The sequence below is a fragment of the Phoenix dactylifera genome, chromosome 6 (genome assembly GCF_051530095.1).
Source record: "Phoenix dactylifera cultivar Ajwa chromosome 6, Ajwa_hap1_PhDact_Kaust_v1.1, whole genome shotgun sequence".
Classification (NCBI taxonomy): Eukaryota; Viridiplantae; Streptophyta; class Magnoliopsida; order Arecales; family Arecaceae; genus Phoenix; species Phoenix dactylifera.
Window position 1 is genome coordinate 18,176,935 of NC_143195.1, and position 24,677 is coordinate 18,201,611.

A 24,677-nucleotide genomic window follows, 5' to 3' on the forward strand; every position below is an offset into this window, starting at 1 on the left:
TCAAAGCAAAGATGCGCGAGGGGCAATCTGTCCATGATCACGGTCTGACTATGATCAAGGACCTGGAGGAGCTTGAGAAGCTCGGTATGAACATGCACAAGGAATTGCAAGTAGATCTGATCCTTCAATCCCTTTCTGATTTATTTGGACAGTTTATAGTAAACTACCACATGAATAAGATTGAATGCACTAAGACTGAACTGCTAAACATGTTGGTAACTGCTAAGGGAGCCTTGAATGGTTCAAGGGACAATATCCTTGCTGCTGAGTTGACTTCTGGTTCTAAGAGAAAGTCTACTTGGAAGAAAAAGAAGCCTGCAATGAAGCAAAAGAAAGACAAGAAGCCAAAGAAGGAAGTTCAAAAAAAAAAGGCTAATGACAAAGAAAAATGTTTCCACTGCAATGTCGATGGCCACTAGAAAAGGAACTGTCCTTCATACCTCGAGAGCCTAAAGAACAAGAAGATAGACACACCTTTAGAAGGTATGTTAGACTTGCTCGTGATTGAAACTAACCTTACGATTTCCTCTACTTCGAGTTGGGTTATAGATTCTGGTTCTAGTGCTCACTTGTGCACTACTATGCAGGGTCTAAAGGAAAGTAGAAGGCTGGCGGAAGGTGCAGTAACCCTTCGGATTGGCAACGGGGCAAAACTTGCTGCTGTGGCTATGGGCACCTACCCTCTGTGACTACCGTCTGGTTTTAGTTTATTACTTAGAAACTGTTATTATGTACCTGCTGCTAGCAGAAATTTGATTATTGTTTCATGTCTAGCACAGGAAGGTCATGTTTTTACATTTGACAAAGACTGCTGTTCTATTTATTTCAGAAATAAAATAGTCGCATATGGTTTTATGATTGACAGTCTCTATCATTTGCATATGGATGTATCTGTAAATGTGTCTGAGCAAGAAGTGAGTGTCAAAGGATCCAAGAGATCCAAAAATGAGATAAACCAAAAATATTTGTGGCACCTCAGACTTGGCCATATTGGAGAGGACAGAATGAACAAAATGGATAAAGATGGGCTTCTCGACTCATTGACTTCCGAGTCATATCTAGTTTGCGAGTCCTATCTTCAAGAAAAAATGGCTAGATTGCCCTTTATAGGACATGGGGAGAGGACCACCAAAATACTTACCCTGGTACATATAGATGTATGTGGCCCATTCGATGTGCAAGCCAGGGGACGTTATTCGTACTTCATTACCTTTATCGATGATTATTCACGGTATGGGTATGTGTATCTTATGAAACACAAATCTGAATCTTTTGAAAAGTTCAAAGAGTTCAGAAATGAAGTGGAAAAATAAACTGGAAAACCCCTTAAGGCTTTTCGATCAGATCGATGAGGAAAATACCTTAGTGGGGAATTCCGGGACTATCTCAAGGAGAATGGCATAGTCTCACAATGGACTCCTTCGGGTACACCTCAACTCAACGGGGTGTCAGAGAGGAGAAATCGGAATCTATTAGATATGGTCTGATCCATGATGAGCTTCACTGATTTACCTATGTTTCTTTGGAGAGATGCCTTACCTACCGCAGTATATCTACTGAATAGAGTTCTCTCTAAATCCGTTCCTACCACACCATATGAGATATGGCATGGTAAGAAACCAAGTCTTGATCATCTCAAGATTTGGGGATGTCCGGCCTACGTCAAGCGACTACAGGCGGACAAACTAGAGGCTAGGACCATAAGTGCTCATTTTATAGGATATCCTAAAGAGTCATTAGGATACAATTTTTACGTCTCAGAGGATCACAATGTTTTTGTGAGCCGACATGCCATCTTCTTAGAAAAACAATTTATCCTTGATAGAGGCAGTGAGAGGAAAATTGAGCTTGAAGAGAAAGTCTCTGAAAAGCAACGAGTAATGGATCCTATAGAACCCATTCATACAGAGCCAGTACACGTTCCACCTCGCAGATCTAGTAGGGTCTCCCATCCTCCTGATAGATACTTAGGTATGCTTGAAGAGGATATTAAGAAAATGTTCCTCACGGGAGATAGGGAACACATAGAGGATCCCAAAACCTACAACGAGGCGATATCAGATATCGATTCCGAGAAATGGCTGGAAGCTATGAAGTCAGAGCTAGACTCCATGCATTCCAACCAAGTTTGGACTTTAGTGGATCCACCAGAAGGTATTGTACCTATTGGATGCAAATGGATCTACAAAAGGAAGATAGGTTCGGATGGAAAGGTAGAGACCTATAAAGCAAGGCTAGTGGCGAAAGGGTATAGTCAGCGCGAAGGCATTGACTATCAGGAAACTTTTCCACCCGTAGCCATGCTGAAATCCATCCGAATATTGCTTGCCATTGCAGCATTTCATGATTATGAAATTTGGCAGATGGATGTGAAAACAGCTTTCCTGAATGGACATCTTGATGAAGATATCTATATAGAGCAGCCTTTGGGTTTCACATCCAGTGAAGGAGATCATAAGGTCTGCAAGCTGCAAAGGTCCATTTTTGGACTAAAGCAAGCATCTCGGAGTTGGAATACTCGTTTCGATGATGCAATCAAAACGTTTGATTTCATCAAGAACGAAGAGGAACCGTGTGTCTATAAGAAGGTTAGTGGGAGTGATATCGTATTTCTCGTACTGTACGTGGACGACATCCTCCTGATAGGGAATGATATTCCCATGCTAACCTCGGTCAAGGTCTGGTTGTCAAAAGAATTCTCCATGAAAGATCTTGGGGAAGCATCCTATATTTTAGGGATTAAGGTCTATAGAGATAGATCTACAAGGATGCTTGGCCTATCACAAAAGATGTACATAGAGGAAGTGCTGAAAAGGTTCCGCATGGAAAACTCTAAAAGGGGTCTCTTACCCTTAGGCATGGAATTCATCTCTCCAAGAAGATGTGCCCCAACACATCTGAAGAGATTCAACGCATGAGCAAGATCCCTTATACATCGGCAATAGGGAGCCTCATGTATGCCATGCTATGTACACGACCTGATATAGCACTTGCTGTGAGCGTCACTAGCAGGTATCAGTCGAATCCAGATGAAGAATACTGGACAGCTGTGAAGAATGTTCTTAAGTACTTGAGAAGAACTAAAGATTTATTCTTGGTCTTTGGAGGATCATCAGAGTTAAAGGTAGAAGGGTACACAGATTCAGACTTCATGACTGATATCGATGATAGAAAGTCAACATCTGGATATGTGTTCTTGTGCAATAGTGGTACGGTGAATTGGAAAAGTTCTAAACAACCGATCATTACTGATTCTACTATGGAAGCTGAATACATCGCCGCCTCTGAAGCTACTAAAGAAGGCTTCTGGTTCAAGAAATTCATTGCAGAGTTGGACGTGATGACATCAGATGCCATAACACTCTACTGCGATAATAATGGCGCCATAGCTCTTGCTAAGGAGCCAAGGTCTCATCAGAAGTCCAAGCATATAGAGCGGCGCTTCCACTTCATACGCGACTATGTTGAGAAGAAGTATGTCGAAGTGCAGAGAGTAGACTCCGCGAACAACGTGGCGGACCCGTTCAGTAAGCAACTGAGTCAGCAAAAGACTGAAGCCCACCTTGAGAAGATGGGACTTATATATATGACTAATTGGCTTTAGTGCAAGTGGGAGATTGTTAGATGTATGCCCTAGAAGCCAATCTGGCTGACACATTGTTAATTCTAGGACATAATTTTGTACTTGACTATTTATTATTGAATAAATAAAAGGCATCTTTTTCATTCATATTGTTTATGTGTCTATGAATCGTCCAAGAATTAATAAGATGATGATGCATATTCTTAAGAATTAAGAATTTGAGCCATGCATCATTGATGATTAAATTCTAAATGCTCCTGATCAATAGATCATCCCGAGGACGATGATCGATCCGATGAGATCAGTGCACACATTGCTTTTCCTATGGATGGACAAGACTCGAGTCCACGGTGTGGCGACACTAAAGTAATAGTGCAGGTGCTTGTTAAGAACAAGGGTATTGAGCGTGACCAAGACAAGAAGTCACTTGGATGTCTATCCACTCGTCAGTGACTTGCTTGATGTTGCAGTAGTGTGAATGGTTCTTTGACCTGCGGTGCTTCGGGTACTCACAGTGAGGTTATTGTAGTTTGACTGCACACATACATGGTCTCTAGCCATATGGGTCCATGCAGTGTAGATTGGCTGCAGTAGATTCACTGTAGGAGTAGGGTATGCACCTACAAGGAATCTATCGACCTTGATAGATAAAGAGAGATCCTATGTGATTTATAAGACTGAGTTCGTAAGACCTCGGTCGGGGCAGATTGTACAGTGGAGAAAGAGTTTTCCACTCTCGAACTTAAGTCGAATAAATCTTGACATATGACAGACGATGGGGTTTGACGAGTTGTCCATGACCTCCATCCTGTAGGGATCCATGATAGTAGGACTGTATCATACGATAACTGCATCTAGAGGTTCATCATTCCATTCTGCTGGGTTGCCACTACATGCTGCTAGGTGTCACTAGTGGATGGTGAGACTCATAGAGAATATCTCGATGATCGATAAACCCTGATGAGTTGAGTTGGAACTGTTCCAACCCATTGAAAGAAGTTTTCAATGATATTGTGATAGAGATCGCAATATATCTCACTACCAGTCAGAATAAAACCTATGGGGTCACACACACTAGAGGTATTGACCGATCCGATGGTTGAAAAGTGATTATGAATCACAAGTAATCAATTCGATTGATAATCAATAGAAGAAGGAACAATGGGAATTGATTAATTGGACTTAAACATAAATCCTACTTGGAGTAGGATTCCTAGAGTCCTAATTGGATTAGGACTGGGAGTCCTAATTGGATTAGGACTGGTAGTCCTACTTGGAGTAGGACTGGAAGTCCTACATGGAAAAGGATTCCTACAATCCTAATTAGATTAGGATTTTGAATTCAATTTGGATTCTTACTTAGAATAGGATTCCTAGAAGTCCTAATTGGATTAGGACTAAAATTAAATAGGTCCTAATTGGATTAGGACTTCTTAAGTTCTAATTAATTATTAATCTAATGAACTATGATGACTCCTAATTTGATTAGGATTGAAGGGTTCAATTGAGTTATGGTTCAATCAAATCCTAATTGAATTAGGATTTGAAGGGAAACAAGTGCACCCAATCCTCTTTAGAAGAGGATTGAACCACCTAGGGTTAGACCCCACGCCCCACTTGATTAGATCAAGTGGGGGCATGCATGATGAAGGGTTAGGAAGAGGTGTTGGCCGAAATCAAAGAGAAAAGAAGAGGGGCGTGCGCCCCTCCTCTTGGTTCTTAAAAGGAAAATAATGAAGCTCCTAAAAGGTAGGAGCTCCATATGCCTTTATAAGGTCCAAAAGGCCAAACCCTAGAGGTAATTCTTCCTCTCCTCTTCCTTGTGCCGTGAGCCTCCCTCTCCCTTTTTCCTTGGTTCATCCGCAAGCAAGGAGAAGAAAAGAAGAAGGCCTTGGCGGCCTCCTCCTCCTCCTTTCCTCCTTCCAACGCAGGGAAAAGAAAGAAGGCTGCAGGGGCTTTGATCCTTCTCTGATCTTCATCCTTCTTCTTCCTCCTCCCAAGCACAATCAAGGGTTGATTCAAAGGGAGGACATCAGCCATCTAAAGTAGTCTCTGCAAGGGAGCTAGCACCCCGAGGAGACAAGGAAGCTTTGATCGGATCTCTACTTCGTGTGGATACCCGTAGAGGCTGGACGTGTGAACGGCTTCAAGTGAACCTTCATCCTAAACCACGAACTTCAGTTTGCGGTGATCATCTACCCGCACAAGGTGAAGATCTGATCTTCATAATTAGTTTAAAAGTTTTTAATTCTAATCTATCTACGAACGGTTTTTGAATAACATTCATGTGATGAACGTTGATCCTGCTTGTGCCTCTTTCGCTGCCATCTAAATATTTTAAAATTTCTGCGGCATGGGCGGGTTCCCAACAAATATTTGTGAGCTTTAATTCTCCCAAACATAACTTTTGGTATACATAGTTGGGAAGTAGGTTCACACTGGCTCCTAAATCTAATAGGGCTCTCTGGATGATCGTCTCTTCTATTTTTATTTCAATGGTAGGGCAACCAGGGTCTTTAAATTTTGGGGCAATCTGTTGTTGAATGAGAGATGGGGCTTGTGCAGCCATAACAGCTTGCCTAGGAATGCTGGTTTTTCTTTTGACCATGGTGAGATCATTCAAGAATTTTGTATAGGAGAGAATTTGTCGTATGGCATCGAGAAAAGGTATATTTATTTGAATAGTTTTAAAGACTTCCATGATTTCATCATACTGAGATTTTTTCTTTGAATCTTGTAGTCTACTAGGAAAGGGAGCCTAGGGTGTGTATGTCTCTATTGGTTTCTCCTCTATTCCTTGTGTTCCCTATTCTTGTGCCTTTTTCTGGGTGGGGTTCGGTTCATGCTTTTCTTCTTTTTCTTGTACAGAAAGTTGGACCTTATTGTCCACTTGCTTGCCAGACCGTAAAGTGGTAATTGCCTGGACTTCATGGGTTGAGTTTTCATTTGAATCTATCAGAAACTGGCCTCTTGGCCTTTGATTCTGTTGCCTACTAGGATTAGGCACTAGCTGACTGGGTAATTCACCTCTCTTCCTATCTCCTAGAGAGTTAGCTATTTGGCTCAGACTAACCTCAAGTTTTGCAATCGCTTGTGCATGGAATTGGTTAGTCTGGGCTTGGGCTGTATTAGTCTGTTGTTGTTGCTTGATAAAATCTTGTTGTTGTTTCATCATATTAGCCATCATGGTTTCTAATGGTGAAGGTTGCTGTGGGATAAGGGCATTATAAGGAGGTACAGATGGAACCAAAGGCTGGTTCATTTGTGATGGACCTATCCTGGAAAAGTTGTTCTGAAAATCTGGTGGACCACCTTGATGCTGAATTGGTTCAATTTGCTTGTATGAGAAATTTGGGTGGAACCTATTATCAGGGTGGCAGACTGGGTTGAATGAATTGGGAGTGGGCTTCTTGAAGGCACTATATGAATTTAGAGCATTTGCCTGCTCAGCCTTAATGTTGGGTAAACTAGGACAACACTCCACTAGATGCTTAGAACTGTTACACAAGATACATAAGCCCTGTGGCTCGTGTTCTACTTTCATGATGGGATTTGACTCTTTGTATGAACTCGAACTAGTGAAAACAGTGAAAGCATCAAACGTTTTACTTAAATTGTTCATCCCATTCCCCAGATTGGACATGATATATTTGAGTTCTGGATCTGTTTTTATTCCGTAGGTACTTGGTTCTCTAGACCCGAACTCATCTCTATTTACTTCTTCACCATAGCTACTCCAATTTTGGGCGTTCTCGGCAAAGTCAACAAGAAATTCATAGGCTTGATCCGGGGTTTGGTTCATGAACCTACCCTTGTGCATGGACTCGATCAGGTTTCTATGTGCCGAAGGTAGTCCTTTATAAAAGAAGTGGACCAGATCAGCCTTATCAAGCCCATGGTGTGGGCATTTGACCAACAGATCATGGAATCTTTCCTATAGTTGGGAAAATTTCTCTTCAGATTTTCCTCTGAAAGTTCTTATGGCATCCTTAATTTTTTCTGTTTTAATCATGGGATAGAACTTAGCCATGAACTTTCTAGATAGTTGTTCCCATGATGTGATGGAATTTGAAGCAAGAGAATACAGCCATGCAGCAGCACGATCCTCTAAAGTCATGGGAAACAACCTTAGTTTAATACCCTCTTCATCTAAGTTTTGATTTCTAAACGTTTGACAGATTGTCAAAAATTTGTTTAGATGAATATACGGTTGTTCACTCTCAAACCTATGAAATTTGGGTAACATGTTTATTGTTGCAGCCCGAATCTCGAATTGGGCTGCGTTATTTATTGGCAACACTATACATGTAGGTGGACTAGCGGATGCAGGAGCGAATAATTCATTCAGGGTTCTAATATGATCACCCATTGTAGAGATTGGTGGTTGATCAATAATTCGTCGAATTTGACGATAATTTTTCCAACCTCTGGGTTAAATGGTGTTAACTTACCCCTTAATGATCTTCTACCATGCATACATTATCCACAACTAATTAGACTCGACTCCTAAACGAAATCATAAAAGAGAAGAAGAAGGGCTAGACCAAGATGACCACAATCAACACCACACAATGGATTTGCTCTTTAATCTTGAGGTTAAAGAAGGTTTAGTAGCTTTTAATCTAGTTGCACAGATATTTATCAGATTAAAAAGTTTCTAAAATTCTCTTCTAGATTAGACAGCTCCTAATCTCCCTTTCAGATTAAGCTTGAGCTTACCAGTTAAGCGATCTAGTAACCATTGACTAGAAAAGTCCCGAGGTGTGTGGTGGTGCCAGAAGAGATACACCGATACCACAATACCCGTAACAGTTCTCACTGTTGTAAAACATTTCTAGACATCACCAATTACTAAATTCTCACTGGAGTGGCTTTCAACCGCTTCTTTCAAAGAGCCTAATTGAGCTCAAAAATCCTAAGGCCAACGTCTAATTGATTTTAATTTAATTTGGCTTAGGATATGTATGCAAGGTGGTGATTTTTGGGCTAAGAACAGGTAATGACTTTCCGACCTTATCTTTTTAATGGATTTTGCCCTTAAATTATTTTATGCAAATGCTTAATACTAAATGCAGCAAATATTTAATAATTTTTTTTAAAAAAAATTTATGAAATATCATTAGGTTGTACTGATTAAATGAGCAAGCAAAATTTTTTTATTTAATTTTTTAATTTTATATTTTTTTTAAATTTTTATAGAGGAATAACTTGAATATAAACTAAAACTAATCCTTATGCGTCAGTCAATCTCCGAATGCCCATTGAATAAGCTCTGGAGATTACTCCGTGAGGAGTCTCAATAGAGGTATGATAATCTCGGGGGATTGCACCCTATCAATTATTAGCAAATTTTTTTTTTAAATTTATTTTTTTACCCCTTTTTTTATTTTATTTTTTTTAATTTTCAAATTTTGAAAATTAGAATTCAAATTTTGAATTTAAATTTTAAATTTTAGAATTTTGGAATTTTTTTTAATTTAATTTTTTATTTTTATTTTTTTTTCAAATTTTAAATTTCGAATTTCAAATTTCAGAATTTAATAATTACGAAATTATTAACTAGAAATAAGCAAAATAAGAGAAATTAATAGAAATAAAAAAACTTACTACCGGAGTGCGTTCACTCCGGACGTCCAAAATTCGATTTGATCTTCGTGATTATTCTTGCTTCTCGATTTGCCTCCTTGGCAACGGTGCCAAAATTTTGTTGTCTAATTTCTGTCTACCTAAAAATATGCTAGACAGATCGTTATTAGAACCGACAAACAAAGTTTAAATTAATTTTACTCTTACTTGTTCTACTCGAAGAATAGTGGTCGTAAGAGGTCGATCCATAGGGAGGCGACTGGAGTTGCATAAAAATTAAAACGTTCACTCGAATTTGAAATTGATTTTTGAATGATAAAAGAAATACATTACGTCGGGGATGTTGACGGATTCTCTGGTCTACGGAGAATGTTTTCTACTTGAAATTAACAGAAAGACAGGTACTTAAATTCGAAAAGCATTTATATATTTAATGAAAAAGAAAACTCTGGCATAAAATGGATGAAAACAGTGCTAGAAATATTGAAGACTGCAACATCGATTGCATGAAGAAAATTTTAATGTATTGTATAAAAAAGAAGAAAGATTACAGAATCTGAAGAACAGAAATTAAAAACAACAAAAATTAAAAACTTTAGTATAAATAAAACTCTCTATTAAAATAAAACTAAAACCCCCAAAATAATATGCTCTCAATTAAAATTCAAACTCAAAACACATTGCTCTCAATTAAAATTCAAACTAAAAAAAATAAAACAGAAAGCTAAAACTAAAAAAAATAAAAACACAATGCTTTGTATTCAATGAAGTTAAAAATAGAGCAAGGCACTCTCTCTTCTCTCCCCTGTTCCTTCTTGAACCAGCCGACCACCCCCTCCCGGCCCCAACCGAGCTCCACCCTTTTATAGATCAATCCTTGAAGCATCGAGAGGGGGAGGATGCGTGATTGCTGGGGCGGAATGAAAACGGTTGGAATGGGCGCGTAATCCTTGGATGCTTGAGCTCACGGGAGAGGCGGACTCGGAGGCGTGGGATCTTTGATGCTGGGGATCCGGAAGCTTGGGCGCTGGGATTTGGAAGAGAAGGAGAACGTGGATCCAGATGATGGGTTTCCTTCTTTGGGTGCCGGATTGGAAGCGAAAGGAGGGAGAGCTGGCAGCGGGATTGCTTGGATGCGGAGGCTTGATCCGTGGAAGATGAATACGGACGGGATCTTGGGCTGCTTCACAGGCTTTTGGCAGTGACGCGGACGAACGGAGAAGGTAACGGACGCGGACAGCTGGGTGGATCGCGGAGGATGTGGAAGGAGTTGGGAATTTGGAAGAGGAATGTGGACGGGCTGACCCGTGGTTTCCTTCTTTGGACGTGCCGGCTGGGACATTCATGGCACGGGAGAGCTGGGACAGATGCCACGGCTGTGAAGGATGTTGGGGACGCGCTGAAGACGCGGATCCCTGCTAATCTGCTGCTGTGGCTGGAAGAAGAGGATGGCTGGATCATGGGGAGGGAGTTTGGATCACGGTGCTGGGGTCACGCGTGGGATGCTGGGATTCCGGGATCCCTGGGGATGCTGCGAGATCACTGGAAATGGAAAAAGTTGATCCGTGGAAGATGGATGGCCGTGATGCACTGCGGGAGGAAGAAGAAGAACAGTGAACTCAAAGAAAATTCCCGTAACACTGTTCATATGAACAGTGTTTTTACGTAACACTATTCATATGATCAGTGTTTTCACAATACTGTTCATATAAACAGTATTTTTACGTAACACTATTCATATAAACAGTGTCATCTCGGAACACTGTTCATATGAACAGTGATTTCAGCATGAATAGTAACTTCAGGAATGAATAGTATTTTCAGCTATTTTTCGTGGGATTGGAGGTTAAAAAATTCTTTTTCTTTATGATGAAGTGAGAGTGGGAATCTTTATTCCGAAAGAGTGTGGGTGCTAATCCGAAAAGGGGGGAATGCGAGGATCATTGGAAGATTGCACGCGGGCTCGAATGTCTGGGTGCAAATGTGCTCGATCAGATCATGGCAGGATTGGGCTCGCGCGGTTTGGGGCCATGATGCATCCCTCTAAACCCTACCAAATGCGCATTTAAACTTTAATTTTTACTAACCTATGCCAAACAAAAATATAATATTAACTTAGTAATTTTATCGTTATATGTTAGTAGTAATACTAATTTAACCAGCATGTAGATCGTATTTTTGTGCTCTCATCAAATGACATATGGTATGGGGTAGATGGTTACATTAGATGTAAATCCCAAGAGACCTAAAATCTTCCTAAATCAATCGAGAGTGAACGATACATTGAGCTAGCCATATTTGATTAATTAATCTAATTGGTGTCTAGGCAAGCTCAAAGGTGGTTACTTAATTAGGACCTTACTCTCTGAGTAAGGGGAGCCTCCCACCTGCTTACCTGACCAATTGATCGATTACCTCCTATGGAAAGCTCAAAGTTGGAATCACTAAGATCTGATTACCTAATATTAAGTCGATTGGTCTTCCACCGTAGTAGAGTTGCTAAGATCTTTCCGGCGTTGATTAGTCTCGGCTGGATACAGTGGGCTAGTTGCATCGGAGGATTGGACCTCTCTATTAACATGAGATGTTGTGGGGTAAAGGTGGGGTTGGGCTCCAATAACTGTTAGGTGAGGATCCAATCACAGCTTTATTTTTGCGGGATATATGGTGGGTCTGACTTAACCAAGGAACGGGTCCAATAACTGTTATATGAGGTCTTTATGACTTGGAGACCAGGTTAGCTCAATATGCTTACGAAGCATTGTACAAGGGTTGTATACTCATCGTCTATGTGTCTCCAATAACTGTTAGGTGAGGTGACATATAGATTGGTGGGACCGCAGCACCCCACTCGAAACCCTAAGTCGCAGGTTTCCGTATCTTTACCAGGGGAGTGTGAGAGATCCGAGAAATAGTGGAAGGATTTGATCCAATTTTGTTTTAAAAGTTCCAAAAATAAATTAACGTCAAATACAAATTTCTAATTAGAATCTTTACTCTCTGCAGATATCAATGGCTTCCAACCCGATAGTTCGAATTCTAGATAACAATAGGTTCACCGGACCAAACTATAAAGATTGTCTTGAGTTGTGAAAAGATAGCTTACGTTCTTGACCATGAACTTCCGGTGTTACCAACCCGTGCAACCAATGAGCAGTGTGAGACGCATGCAAAATTGTTGGATAACGACAATAAGGTTAGGTGCTACATTTTGGCATCCATGTCCAACGAATTGCAATGCCAGGATGAGAGCATGAAGACTGCTAAGGACATACTTGATCACCTACAAGAGTTGTATGGTGAACAGGGTCGCGCAGCGAGGTTTGAAGTGTCTAAGCGGCTCTTCAAAGCTAAGATGCGTGATGGGCAGTACGTCCATGAACATGGTTTGACCATGATCAAGGATCTTGAGAAGCTTGAGAAGCTTGAGAAGCTTGGTATGACCATGCACAAGGATTTGCAAACAGATTTGATCCTACAATCGTTGCCATGTTCATATGGGCAGTTTATTGTAAACTACCATATGAATAAAATTGAATGCAACAAACTTGAATTATTGAATATGTTGGTGACAACTGAGGGGGCCTTGAAAGGTTCAAGGGGCACAGTTCTCGCTGCTGAGCTAGCTTCTACTTTCAAGAGAAAGTCTACTGGGAAGAAGAAGAAGCCTGCGAAGAAGCAGAAGACCGAGAAAAAGCCGAAGAAGGAAGTTCCTAAGAAGAAGGCAAAACCCAAAGGAAAATGTTTCCATTGCATTGAAGACGGCCATTGGAAGAGGAACTGTCCTATCTACATGGAAAACATAAAGAGCAAGAAAGGTGACACACCTTCTAAAGGTATGTCTAATATGCTCATTATTGAAACTAATCTAACAGTTTTTTTTATTTCCAGTTGGATTATAGACTCTGGTTCTAGTGTTCACTTGTGCACTACCATGCAGGGTCTAAAGAAAAGTAGAAGGCTTACGGAAGGTGCGGTAACCCTACGGGTTGGCAATGGAGCAAGAGTTGTTGCTGTTGCTGTGGGCAAATTTCCTTTGCATTTACCATCAGGATTTAGTTTGATACTTAGAGATTTTTATTTTGTACCTAGTGCTAGCAGAAATCTGATTTCTGTATCTTGCCTAGCACAGGAACATTATGAATTCAATTTCAATAAAGACTATGTTTCCATTTATTTGTGAAATAAACTATTTGGACGTGGTTTTATGATTGATGGTCTCTATCACTAACATATGGATGTATCTGTGAACGTATCTGAGCATACAGTGAGTACCATAGGATCTAAAAGATCTAGAGATGAGATAAATCAAAAGTATTTATGGCACCTCAGACTTGGTCATATAGGAGAAGATAGAATTAACAAATTGGAGAAACATGGGCTTTTGAGTTCATTGACTTTTGAGTCATATCCGATTTATGAATCCTGCCTTTAAGAAAAAAATGGCCAAATTATCCTTTGTAGGACACGGGAAGAGATCCGCTGAAATACTTGCCCTAGTACACACTGATGTGTGTGGCCCATTCGATGTGCAAGCTAGGGGTCAATTTTTCTACTTTATTACTTTTACCGATGATTTCTCATGGTATGGTTATGTCTATCTTATGAGACATAAATCTGAAGCATTTGAAAGGTTCAAATAATTCAGATTTGAAGTAGAAAAACAGACAGGAAAACTCATTAAGGTTCTTCGATCAGATCGAGAAGGAGAATACCTTAGTGAAGAGTTTCGCGATTATCTCAAACAAAATGGTATAGTTTCACAATGGACACCTCCTGAAACACCTCAACTCAACGGAGTGTCAGAAAGGAGAAATCGAATCCTATTGGATATAGTCAGGTCCATGATGAGCTTCACTGACTTACCCTTATTCTTGTAGGGAGATGCCCTACTTACAGCTATCTACATATTGAATAGAGTTCCCTCTAAGTCCGTTCCTACCACACCGTATGAGATATGGCATGGTAAGAAACCAAGTCTTGGTTATCTCAAGATTTGGGAATGTTCAGCCCAAGTCAAACGACAACAGGCAGACAAGTTAGAGACTAGGACAATTGGTGCTCGTTTCATTGGATATCCTAAAGAGTCATTACGATATAATTTTTACATCCCAGAAGACCACAAAGTGTTTGTGAGCCGACATGCCATCTTCTTGAAAAAACAGTTTATCCTTGATAGAGGCAGTGGGAGGAAAATTGAGCTCGAATAGAAAGTCTCTCATGAGCAACGAGCAATTGAGCCTAGTGAACCTATTCACATTGAGCCAATACATGAAGAATCTCGTCCACTTCGTAGATCCAGTAGGATCTTCCATCCTCCTGAAAGATACTTAGGTATGATTACAGAGGACATAGAGGAAGAGTTTCTCATGGGAGAAAGAGATCATAGTAAGGATCCCAAGACCTACAACGAAGCGATGTTAGACATCGACTCTGAAAAATGGATGGATGCAATAAAGTCAGAAATAGACTCCATGCATTCCAACCATGTATGGATCTTAGTAGATCCACCTGAAGGTATTGTACCTATTGGGTGTAAATGGATCTACAAAAGAAAAATGGGTTCAGATGGCAAGGTAGAGACCTGTAAGACAAGGTTGGTGGCAAAAGGTTATAGTCAGTGCGAAGGCATTGACTATCAGGATATCTTTTCACCGGTAGCCATGCTGAAGTCCATTCGAACGTTGTTTTCCATTGCAGCTTATCATGATTATGAGATATGGCAGATGGATGTGAAAACTACATTCTTTAATGGATATCTTGAGGAAGATATCTATATGAAACAGCCTCAGGGATTCACTTCCAGTGATGGTGATCACAAGGTCTGCAAGCTGCAAAAGATCCATTTATGGACTAAAGCAAGCATGTCGGAGTTGGAACACTCGTTTTGATGATGTGATCAAATTGTTTGACTTCATCAAAAATGAAGAAGAACCATGTGTGTACAAAAAGGTCAGTGGGAGGGCTATAGTATTCCTCGTATTGTACGTGGATGCTCACATCGGTCAAGTTATGGCTGTCTAAGAAGTTTTCCATGAAAGACCTAGGTGAAGCATCTTATATTTTAGAAATTAAGGTCTATAGAGATAGATCTAAGAGGATGCTTGGCCTATCACTGAAAATGTACATAGAGGAAGTGCTGAAGAGGTTCAGCATGGAAAACTCTAAAAGGGGATTGTTACCCCTAAGGCATGGGATAAATCTCTCCAAGAAGATGTGTTCCAAAACATCTGAAGAGATTTAGCGCATGAGTAGGATCCCTTATGCATCGGCAATAGGGAGCCTCATGTATGCCATGCTATGTACTCGACCTGATATAGCACATGCTGCAAGTGTCACGAGCAGATATCAGTCGAATCCAAGCGAGGAGCACTGGATAGATGTGAAAAATATCCTTAAGTACTTGAGAAGGACTAAGGATAAGTTTTTGGTCTTTGGGGGAAGCATAGAGTTAAAGGTAGAAGGATATACTGATCCAGACTTCATGACTGACCCAGATGATAGAAAGTCTACATCAGGATATGTATTCTTATGCAATGGAGGATCGGTAAATTGGAAGAGTTCCAAGCAACCGATTATTGCAGATTTTACTATGGAAGCAGAGTACATTGCTGCATCGGATGCTGCGAAGGAAGCATTCTGGTACAAGAAGTTTATCAAAGAGCTAGGAGTCATGTCATCAGATGCCATAATTCTTTTCTGCGACAACAATGGTGCCATAGCACTGGCTAAGGAGCCGAGGTCTCACCAGAAGTCCAAGCACATAGAGCAGTGATTTCATCTAATTCGTGACTACCTCGAAAAGAAGTATGTAGAGGTGCAGAGAGTAAACTCCACTGATAACGTGGCGGACCCATTCACTAAGCAGCTGAGTTAGAAGAAATTAGAAGTCCATCTTGAAAAAATGGAACTTAAATACATGTCTGATTGGCTTTAGTGCAAGTGGGAGATTATTAGAAGTATGCTTTAGAAGCCAACGTGGCTGACACATATTTGTAATCTGGGACACAAATTTGTAATTTGACTCTTATTAATAAATAAGATTGGACAATTTGTTTTCCATTCATGTTTGTATGTGTCCATGAATCATCCAAGAAATTAATAGATGATGACACATATTCTCAAGAAGTTGAGAATTTGAGGCATATGTCATTAGGGATTAATTTCTAAATGCTCTTGATCGATGGATCCATCACGAGGGACGGTGATCGATCCGCTGAGATTAGTGCACAGATCACTTAGTCAGATGGATGAGTCTCGAGTCCATGGTGTAGAGACACTGGAGTGATTATGCAAGTACTTGTAAGAGAACAAAGTACTAAGCGTGACCAAAGATAGTAGTCACATGGATGTCTATCCACTCGTCAGTGACTGCTTATGCTGCAGTTGTATGACTGGTCCTTTGACCTGTGATGCCTCAGCTATTCACTATGAGGTTGCTGTAGTTTGACGAGCATGTGAACTTGGACCCTAGCCATTCTGGTCCCTGTAGTGCAGATTGGCTACAGTAGGTTCATTTTGGAATAGAGTTGCATCTAGATGGGATCTATCGATAGGAGTGATCCTATATGATTTATGCGACTGAGTTCGATAAATTTCTAGCCAGGTATTTTGAAAAAAGAGTTTTCCATATCTCGAATTGGAAGTCGTATAAATTTGACATATGACGGACGATGGTGTTTGACGAGATATCCATAACCTCCGTCACGTCGGGATCCATGATAGAGGGACTGTATCATAAACTAACAGCACTTAGAGGTTCAGACATTCCATTCTGCTGGGTTGCAACCACATACTGCTAGGTGTTACTAGTGGATTGTGAGACTTGATGGCATTCATTTGGTGATCAGTGTACCCTGAGAGTAGAACTGAAATCGTTTCAGTCCACTGAAAGGAGTTTCAGTGATATTGAGATGGAGATCTCAATATGTCTCACTATCAGTCAGAATAGAACCTACGGGGTCACACACATAGAGGATTTAATTAGTCAGACTATCATAATTATGATTGTAAATCATAATAGAAATCAATCATCAATATGATTGGTGATTAAATTAACCCACTAAGTGTTAGTGAGTTAATGGAAGAAGAATTAAGTGGAATTGATTGCAATTGAATTGCAATTGGGCTGATTTAATGAGCCAAATCAAATTGGGTTCGACCTAAATTGATTTGGGTTCATGATTGGGTCAATTTGATTAAACCAAGATTTGTGCGGATTTTAAAGACCACATGTCGTCGTAGGATGAATATAACTTAAGTCATGTTCACACTATGCGGATTTTAAAGTCCACATGGCGTCGTAGGATGCATGCTCCCAAATCAATTAATTTTTCTAATGAGATTAGGAATCCTAATATGATTAGAAAATTAATCAATTGATTAAGTGGACACATGTCATGCATCTATGAGCTCAAGGATTGGACACTTGGCATTAATCCAAGGGTAGGTTATAGTCCCATACTCCTAATAAGATTAGGAGAAGCCCTAAACCCAATCTATAAAAGAATAGCAAGGAAGACATTATGAATTAATTCTCTCCTCTTCCTCCCCACGTCTCCTCTCTCCCTCTCTTCTTCCTTCCTTCTCCACAGCAGCAAGGGGACCTCATCTTCCTCTTCATCCATGGGAGCAAGGCAAGGAAGATCCACGCTTAAAGCTTCATCCCTCATCTTCCTCCATTGCGAGCAAGGTTGAAGAAGAAAGCGTTCTTCTTCAAAAGATATGCTGCAGATTTTTATCTTCCAATATTATGATAGTCATGAGAGATCCTTGCAAGGAGCTAGCATTCCGGTAAGACCTATTCTCATATGATTAGATCCTCGTGTGGATACCTGTAGAGGCCGGACAATTGTGCGGCTCAAACAGGAACCTAGAATAGATCATCAGGCTGATTTTGTTTCAGTTTTATGAATCTTAATTAACCCTCCTCAGATCCTAATCTCCCTTCCTCCTGAGTTCAAGGATCTTCTGGATTTGGATCTAGAAAATTTTGAACTCTACGATTCGAGGCGCGTTCATACGATGAACGACGTTCCGTTCGAATTTTGCTGCAAACGTCGCTTCGAACGAGGTGTATCTCAGCATTAATCACCAATTATACATGGCTCAAATTCTCAACTCTTGAGAATATGTATCATCATCTTATTAATTCCTTGGACGATTCATAGACACATAAACAATATGAATGATAAGATGCCCATTTATTATTCAATAATAATAAAGTCAAGTACAAATTTATGTCCTAGAATTAATAATGTGTCCGCCAGATTGGCTTCTAGGGCATACATCTAACATAGCTGGCATGTTTGCATTAACTACAGCAAGTTAAACTCCATGACTAGGAAGGACCATTTTTTCTTGCCTTTTATTGACCAAATATTAGAAAGGCTAGCCGGTTAGGGTTTCTACTATTTCTTAGATGGTAATTCTGGATATAACCAAGTGGTCTTCTATCCCGATGATCAAGAGAAAACCACTTTCACATGTCCATTTGGGACATTTGGGTATAGGAGAATGCCATTTGGACTATGCAATGCGCCCGCTACATTTCAACGATGTATGATGGCAATTTTTTCTGACATGGTAGAAAAATTTCTGAAAGTATTCATGGCTGATTTTTCAGTTTTTGGCCTCTCATTCGATGATTGTCTCAATAATTTAGCCCTGGTTCTAAAAAGATGTAAGGAGACCAATCTAGTGCTAAGTTGGGAAAAGAGCCATTTCATGGTTCAAGAAGATATAGTCTTGGGACACATTATGTCCAAAAGGGGTATTGAGGTGGATAAAGCTAAAGATGATCTTATTTCTAATCTTCCTCCATCCAAATCTGTGAAACAAATCCATTCTTTTCTAGGCCATCCTGGTTTTTACCGTCATTTCATTAAAGACTTCAGCAAAATCTCTAGGCCCTTGTGCAATCTCCTTGCCAAGGATACACCCTTTGTCTTTAATGAAGCATGTAAAGAGGCCTTTGAAAAGCTCCGATCTAAGTTGACTACAACACCTGTCATACAACCTTCCAATTGGACCCTTCCATTTGAACTTATGTGTGATGCTTCTGACTATGCCATTGGGGCGGTTTTAGGGCAACGACTAGATAAGTTACCTCATATCATCTACTACGCTAGTAAGACACTCTCAGATGCACAATTGAACTACACTACTACTGAGAAAGAATTACTAGCTGTAGTATTTGCTTTGGACAAGTTTCGGTTCTACCTCTTAAGATCCAAGTTTATTGTATTCACTGATCATTCTGCTCTCCGGTATCTCCTTTCAAAAAAGGACACCAAGCCTCACCTAATTCGATGGATCCTATTGTTATAGGAATTTAATCTAGAAACTCGTGATAAGAAAGGTACCACAATGTTGTAGCAGACCATTTGTCTAGAATTCTTCTTGAGCCTTCTCATATCACCTCACCACTTCATGACTCCTTTTCAGATGAACAATTGTTTGAGGTACAACAAGTGAAAATACCATGGTTTGCCAACATAGTGAACTATCTTGCCGTAGGACAAATTTCCAATCACTGGTCCAAGCAGGACAAGGATTGATTCTTTTCGCAAGTTAAGTTCTACTTTTGGAATGATCCAGATCTGTTTAAATACTGTTCTGATCAAGTAATCCGTCGATATATGCCTGAATGTGAATTTTAGAGTATTCTTAATTTTTGTCATACCCAAGCCTGCGGAAGACATTTTGGGGGTAAAAAAATTGCAGCTAAAGTCTTACAAAGTGGATTTTATTGGCCCTCCTTGTTCAAAGATGCTCACAATTTTTGCCAGACTTGTGAGCGATGCCAGCGAATGGGTACAATCACCCGTAGAGATATGATGCCACTCAACCCCATTTTAATTATAGAAATTTTTGATGTCTGGGGTATTGACTTCATGGGTCCTTTCCTGCGTTCTTTTGGTTTTGAATACATTCTTGTCGGGGTAGATTATGTCTCAAAGTGGGTCGAAACAATTGCTACTAAGACTAACGATCATAAGGTTGTGGTTAAGTTCTTACAAACCAATATATTTAGTCACTTTGGCACACCCCGAGCTATCATTAGTGATGGGGGATCACATTTCTGCAACCGATCTTTTGAAGCTTTGGTTCGCAAATATTCAATCACCCACAAAGTTGCCATCCCATACCATCCCCAAACAAGCGGGCAAGTTGAAGTTTCTAATAGGAAGATAAAACATATCTTAGAGAAAACAATACGTCCCGATAGAAAAGATTGGTCTCAAAGGTTAAACGATTCTCTGTAGGCTTATCGTACTGCCTATAAGACTCATATTGGCATGTCTTCTTATCGACTTATTTTTGAAAAAGCTTGCCACTTACCCGTAGAACTTGAGCATAGAGATTTTTGGGCCATTAAAAAGTTTAACTTTGATATGGCAGCCGCTGGTTCTAACCGAAAACTTCAACTCAACGAGCTTGAAGAGTTACGCAATGAGGCGTATGAAAATGCCAAAATATACAAGGCAAGGACTAAGGCTTTTCATGACAAATCTATTAACCGTAAATCTTTCGAGCCTAATCAAAAGGTTTGGCTATTCAATTCTAAATTACGTCTCTTTCCTGATAAACTTCGCTCTAGGTGGGATGGTCCCTTTTTAGTTAGAAAGATTTTTTCTTATGGTGCAGTAGAAATTCAAAACATCAGTGATGGTCGTATCCTGAACGTCAATGGTCAAAGATTGAAACCTTATATAGAGTGTGTTGCAGACGGACAGTTGATTGAATCCCTTGATTTGATGGATCCTATCTATCGGGATAATTAAGGATGCACTGCGTCTGGTTGAAGACGTTAAACTTAGCGCTTGTTGGGAGGCAACCCAATTCTCATAGGTCATTTTTGCTTTTGCACATTGTCTTGCCATATTTTTTTTTAGGAGTCCTCATATTACTGATGCAACTACGGTAAAATGCTTCTATTCTCCATATGCATCATATTTTCATCCAAAATAAAATAAAATAAAATAATAATAAAAATAATAATAATATAATATTTAAAAAAATAAATTATTGAGGACAATGTCTGGTCTAGGTTGGGGGGTATAGGATTCGAATTTTTGAAGAAATTTTTTAAATTTTTGATTTGTGAATAAGTTTTTCGAATTTTTGATCTTAAAAAAAACTAATTTCTATGCATTAGTGCTGAAATGCTAAATGCACAAAGTATATAAAATCTAACAAGCCCAATGATTAGTCAGAAGTAAGACAATTTGAATTCTTTTTATTAAAAGTTCTTTTAGCGAGTTGTAAGATAATTTTTACTTTGGCATTTCACAACACATATGACCTGCACTTCTAAGGATTAGGTTCAACATTATGTTGTTAAGTCTGTTAGCAACCTTGAGTCCTGATGAATCATACCTATCTAATTCACTATTATCTTCTTTTATTAAAATAAATTAAAAAAAAGAGAGAGGGAAAAAAAGAGAAAAAAAAGAAGTGAATTTAGTCAGGTACATCGAAAAAGGCTACCTATTGTCAAAGGTCAGCGGGCTTGTATGAGGAACCCGAGCATAGGTCCGTAGGGGAGTCTTGATGCCCAATAGCTTATGCCATCTGGTGTGGTAGTTATTGACTGATTGCTCACTATACGGAGGAATCATTACAAGAGTAAAAGTGCATAATTTATTTATAAATACAAAATAAAAAAAGAGAAAGAAAAAATAATATTGACCTTGAAAAAGACGATAATGTGAAAGCCGTCGTTGTAAAAATTTGAGTAAACTGGAATATTACAGATAAAACCCATGAGGTATTAAGGTAAACATCCACAACTCTCGAAATTCTGCAAGATAGGATGATTTTGAATCAGTGATTAGGTCTTATCTGACCAATTCTTGGAAACTACTAGCTTTAGCAGTATTTTGGAGGATCTAAAGTCTTAGCTTGTGTATGGTCCAGATTTTTCAAGTATAAATAAGTCTTACAACTCTCTAACAGAAACTTAATGACTTCAACTTAAGTTGCATACTGACCTAGGATTTGGGCTGATTTAGTAATTAAAACTTTGTGTGCCTTTGAAATTATTGGTACTTATGCATTTGAAATTAGATTTTATAAAACAATAAAAAAAATTTTAGGTAGAGACAGCAGTTTGGGGGTATCTGTGCCGGAAATCCTCACGAGATAAAATTCATCCTCTAGAGCCATCTAGGGGTTTAAAGCCTTATTGCATACGGTAAATGCAATCGCGTTTCCTGCAAAAGTGAGTTAGTTTTTTTATTTTGCTCGAGGACTAGGCAAATGTAGGTTGGGAGGTGTGATAAGTGCTAAATAATGAATAAATTTATCTATTTTACATAACACTTATTATTTTTTTTATGTACATATTTTAAATTTAAACATAAGAAAATGTATTTTCCTTCATTATTGCATTTTAATAAATTACTAGAAGTAATTCAAGTTTGATTGATTTTATTGGTCGAGTCCAATCTATGCAGGTCGAGTCTAATATATATGCACGTTGAGTCAAGCTCATTTGGGATAATTCCTGAACCCAAATCGCATACACCCCGCAAATCAAGACCCTCTCAGATTATGATTCTACTGTTCATCCCAACTCCCTTGTTTCTTTTCCGCATTTGGCTCAACAAAACTTCCCTGCATCACATCTCAGTCACCTAATTCCCTTCCCACACGTTCCAACCATCTTACCAACTGAATAGGATCACAACCCCTTGTACCAAAAACCCATGATCACACCCATCCACATCTCAGCCATGTGCACGTCCTTTCCTTCCGCATCCAAAGTTCCTTCCACGTCATCCCTTTCCTTCCCTGTTTAAGCTTCAAAACAGAGTCAACCCCAATCTCTTTTCATCACGAATCACATCCAGCCATCCCGACCTCTGAGATCCTCTCACGTCTCCATTTCAGCGTCATTCTCTCCCCATTCCGTGGATCACGTCCTAGCCATCTTCTGAACCAACCCATCCTCTTCCGCTAGATCCCAGCCAAGATAAGCCTTCCGAACTCCCAGATTTCCTATCATCCTTATCCAAACTTCCCAGCTCCCCTGTTCCCAGCCGAAGGATTCTTCCGCAGTCCAAAGATCTCTTCCCAGCTTCATCTCTTCCGAATTCCAAGTCCCGAATTTTATGAATCCTTTCCAACTCCCCTATTCCACGACATTCATCCAGAACCGAATCAGATTAGAACAAAAACATCCCTGTGTCTCCGTGACCTCCTCCACGTCCTTCCCGAGCTCATCCTCCCAAGGAATAGAGCTGTCATCCCATCCGGATTCATCCCAGCATCTTTCGGATCAGCTCCCCAGCTTCCTCGGCTTCATCCTCCCGAGCTTCATGGCATCCAAGCTTTTTCTCCCAACTTCTGGATCAACTCCATCCTTCCGCATACAAAGATCCCCTGTTCTCAGCCGTATCCACCATTTTCAAGCCTCCCGCATCTCCATCTCAGCCGTAAGCTCAATCTAACATCCACGTCCTCGCCATCCCCTGCAGCCAAGGATCAAGCCGACTTCAGCCAAGGAATTCCAGCTCCTAGCTCACCGACTTTGACATCCGGATCAGATCATCTCCCCATCTCGATCACGTCCACGGAACAGGAAGCCGTTCCTTGCCCTTATCTTCCCACTCGGAAGATCCTATCAAGAGAGGGAAACAGGAGGGCTGGTGAAGGCTATAAAAGGGGGAGGAGACGGATCCCATGGCAATCTTCTCTCAGGTTGAATCCTATAGAGTAAAAGGAGGGAGAATACTTTGGGGTATTCTTGGAAGAACTTCCCACAGAAAGAAAAAAAAATAAAGTGCTAGAGAGGGGAGTTGCGACGGGAGAGGAAAGAGCCGGAGGAAGAAAGAAAGAAGTTTTGGTCGCAATGGAAGCTCTTCGCACTGCTGCTGTTGTCCATAACTATATGCAGGGCTGATCTCCTCACTAGGGCTGGATGAAGCTCTAACAAAGAAATAAGGGTTTTTGTATCTTTAATTTCTGTTCTTGGAGTTGTATGAATCCTCTTACTCTTAAATGAATATTTTTCTTTGATCTCATATTTAATCTCTATCTCTATGATTTTAAATTGCTGAGTTACGCCCCGTTCGATGCGACGTTCGCAGCGGAATTCAAACGGAACGTCGTTCATCGCAAGAACGCGCCTCAGATCGTAGAATTCAAAAATTTTTCTGGATCCAAATTCAGAAAATCTTTGAATTCATTAGGGAGGGGAGATTAAGATCTGAGGAAGGTTGATTAAGATTCATAAAACTGAAACTAAAATTAGAAGAAATTAATTTGAAGATCTCATCTTGAAAAATTCTGCAGGTGAAGAACACCGCAGCTTGATGATCTATCTAGGTTCCTGTTTGAGCCACACAATTGTCCGGCCTCTACAGGTATCCACACGAGGATCTAATCATCTGAGATAGGATCTTATCGGAGTGCTAGCTCCTTGCAAAGACCTCTCATGACTATCATATAGATTAGAAGATAAAAATCTACAACATACCTCCTTAAAGAAGAACCCTTTCTT